This window comes from Rhincodon typus, chromosome 45 (assembly GCF_021869965.1).
Source record: "Rhincodon typus isolate 14 chromosome 45, sRhiTyp1.1, whole genome shotgun sequence".
Classification (NCBI taxonomy): Eukaryota; Metazoa; Chordata; class Chondrichthyes; order Orectolobiformes; family Rhincodontidae; genus Rhincodon; species Rhincodon typus.
In genome coordinates, this window is record NC_063376.1 from 3,189,667 (window position 1) to 3,193,677 (window position 4,011).

Sequence of the window (4,011 nt, forward strand, 5' to 3'; positions counted from 1 at the left end):
CTCCCTCAGCACTGACCCTCCGACAGTGCCCACTCCCTCAGCACTGACCCTCCGACAGTGCGGCGCTCCCTCAGCACTGACCCTCCGACAGTGCCCACTCCCTCAGAGCTGACCCTCTGACAGTGCCCACTCCCTCAGCGCTGACCCTCCAGGGAATGAACGAGGAGCAAGAACGGCTGTTCGGCCCCTCGAGTCTGCTTGACCATCCTATCAATGCTGCCTTAAAAATATTCCAGATATCTGCCACCATTAAAAATCAGGGGAAGGGAGGGAGGGTGTTGGGGAGCCAAAAAAACATGGGAATCTCAGAGGAAGAGACAACATTGTGATCAAAATCCGAAAGACTAAGATAAGAGGATAATTTTCTGAAGAAGGGTCTAGACCCGAAACATCAGCTTTCCTGCTCCTCTGATGCTGCTTGGCCTGCTGTGTTCATCCAGCCCTGCACCTTGTTGTCCGGGAAAGGTGGTGTCAGTCTGTAGCTCAGGGCCATCAGAGCGAGAGGGGTTAACAGGATTTCATCGAGAGACACCGAGAATCCCGAAACTGACTGTTTGGCTAGTTGTATCGCACTTGGCAAAGACACTGCTCGGTGTAATATTTAACACATTTATCAGTCTCATGTTCCCGTTTGTGTTTTGTACCATTTTATATCATTAGCTTCAGTTGTTGCCAAGCTTCCTTCTTTCTTAACTCCAGAGTTTTTCACGACATCGATCAGATGGAACCTTTCATTTCAGTCCTTGCCCCCCAAGCCAGTACGAGAGATGGGGGCGGGTGGGGGGTTGCATGTGGTGAGGGTCAATGGAGAAGGGGTCTCAATGATTTGGAGTGTGGGGGTGGGGGGTGGTTTCTCGCCGTAACAAGGTGGGAGTCTCTCTCCTAGGCACTGCGACGAGCACTGCATTCATGCAGCACCTCCCATCAGAACTTTTCTACGGGCCATTCGGCCCATCGGGACTCTCACCGCTCCCCCCCCACACCACCCAACAGAGGGGGCCCAGGGAGGCCGGGTGACTGAGGGATGAGGGAGCGGAGGAGTTAGGGAGACAGGGCAGGGAAGTGGGGTTCAAGGTCTGAGGGGGTTAGCCATGGTCTTATCCAGTGGGTGGAGCAGGGTTGAGGGGCTGAAGGGTCTACTCTCCAGCTTCTTTTATCTCACGCACATCATGTCCTCAAACACCTCCTCTTGTGAGCCCTGACCCCAACGCACTCATAGAAAAAAGAAAGGAGGAGGCCATTCGGCCCTTCAAGCTTACTCTGTCATTCAATGCTATCATGGCTGATTGTCCAACTTGGACCCCTGTATCCAACTCCTTGTAAAGTCACAGAGCTGTACAGCACAGAAACAGACCCTTCAGCCCAACTCGTCCATGCTGACCCAGATATCCTAAATTAATCTAGTCCCATTTCCCAGCATTTGGCCCATATCCCTCTAAATCCTTCCTATCCATGTACCCATCCAGATGCCTTTTAAATGTTGTAATTGTACCAGCCTCCACCACTTCCTCTGGCAGCTCATTCCATATACACACCACCCTCTGTGTTACCTCTTAGGTCCCTTTTATATCTTTCCCCTCTCACCTTAAACCTAAAGCCCTCTAGTTTTGGACTCCCCTTCCCTGGGGAAAAGACCTTGGCTATTCACCCCATCCATGCCCCTCATGATTGTATAAACCTCTATAAGGTCACCCCTCAGCCTCCGACACTCCAGGGAAAACAGCCCCAGCCTCTCCCTGTAGCTCAAACCCTCCAACCTTGGCAACATTCCTATAAATTTTTTCAAGTTTCACAACATCCTTCCTATAGCAGGGAGACCAGAATAGAACACAGTATTCCAATAGTGGTCTAACCAATGTCCTGTACAGCTGCAACATGACCCTCCCAACTCCCACTGACCAATAACGGCAAGTGTACCAAACACCTTCTTCACCGCCCTGCCTACCTGCAACTCCACTTTCAAGGAACTATGAACCTGCCCCCCAAGGTCTCTTTGTTCAGCAACACTCCCCAGGACCTTACCATTAAGTGTGTAAGTCCTGCCCTGATTTCCCTTTCCAAAATGCAGCACCTCACATTTATCTAAATTAAACTCCATCTGCCACCCCTCGGCCCATCGGCCCATCTGATCAAGATCCTGTTGTACTCTGAGGTAACCTCCTTCCCTGTCCCCTACACCTCCAATTTTGGTGTCATCTGCAAACTTACTAACCATCCCTCCTACGTTCGCATCCAAATCATTTATATAAATGACAAATTGCAGTGGGACCCAGCACAGATCCTTGTGGCACACCGCTGGTGACAGGCCTCCAGTCGGAAAAGCAACCCTCCACCACCACCCTCTGTCTCCTACCTTCGAGCCAATTTTGTATCCCATTGGCTAGCTCTCCCTGGATCCCGTGTGATCTAACCTCGTTAACTAGCCTGCCATGCAGAACCTTGTTGAACACCTCGCTGAAGTCCATATAGACAATAAAAACCGAAAGGACTGCAGATGCTGTAAATCAGGAACAAGACCAGAAGTTGCTGGGAAAGCTCAGCAGGTCTGGCAGCATGTGTGAAGAAGAAAAGAAATCAGGGTTAACGTTTTGGGTGCTGTTCTGAGGAAGGGTCACCGGACCCGAAGCGTTAACTCTGATTATTTCTTCACAGATGGGGGTGCCAGACCTGCTGAGCTTTTCCAGCAACTTCTGTTTCTGTTCCACGTAGACAATGTCCACTGCTCTGTCTTCATCAATCGTCTTTGTTATTCCTCAAAAAACTCAATTAAGTTAGTGAGGCACGATTTCCCAGGCACAAGGCTGTGCTGACTACCCCTCATCAGTCCTCACCTTTCCGAATTAAATGTAAATCCTGTCCCTCAGGATTCCCTCTAACAACTTGCCCACCACCGAAGTCAGGCTCACCGCTCTATAGCTCCCTGGCTTTTCCTTACAACCTTTCTTAAATAGAAGCACCAAGCTAGACAACCTCCAGTCTCCTGGCACCTCACCTGCGGCTATCAATTATACAAATCCCTCCTTCTTGAAAACATTCAATATTTTGGCCTCAAACGCTTTCTGTGGCAGAGAATTCCTCAGGCTCCCACACTCTCTGGGTGAGGACATATCTCCTCATCTCAGTCCTAACCCATCTCCTATCGACCGTGACCACTCCCCTGGTTCTGGACTCTCCTCCTGGTCATTGGGAACATCCTTCCTGCGTTTACCCTGCCTAGCCCTGGTAGAATTTTATCGGTTTGTATGAGACACACCCCCCCCGACATCCCACTCCTCCTCCGTTTATCTATAAGCACCCCACCAGCCTCCCTCTTAGTTCTGGACTCCCCAGTCATATAGACCCTTCCAAATCTGCACAGCTCTGTGAGAAACTACAGAGAGGTGTGAACACATCCCAGTCCATCACACAAACCGACCTCCCATCCACTGACTCCACCTCTACCTCCTGGTGTCTCGGGAAAACAGCCAACATCATTGAAGAGCCCCCCCACCCCGGTTATAATCTCCTTCAACCTCTTTGATCAGATGGAGGATACAAAAGCACGCACCTACAGGTTCGTGAACAGTTCCCTCCCCGCTGTCATCGAACTCACTGAGCAGAACCTCTCGAATTTTAAACTTAACACCTCTTTCTCTGCGGCCGTGCCATTGTACACCCCGCTCCATCCTCACACCCTTAACTTTGCGCGGTCCCATCGGCAGCGCAAAACAAAACTTTGCACTGTACCTGGGCACATGCGACAGGAATAAATCAACTCACCTGAGCACTTCTCTCGCATCCACCACTCCCCAACACACACACGCACACACACACACTCACACAAATTTTACACACACTCACGCACACTCAGACACACACACACACTCAGACACACACACTCAGGCACACACACACTCTCACACACATACACACACACTCAGGTACACACACAAACACTCACACAAGCACACACACACATACACACACACACACACAAACACACACACACATATACACACAAACACACACACA

The 4,011-nt window shown here is 50.4% G+C and overlaps 1 protein-coding gene across 1 annotated transcript in view; it reads right to left on the minus strand.

Moving 5' to 3' along the window:
* LOC125487768 overlaps positions 1-4,011 on the minus strand; it is a 15,663-nt gene that overhangs the window by 10,719 nt on the left and 933 nt on the right. The gene's annotated exons all lie outside the window — the stretch shown is intronic.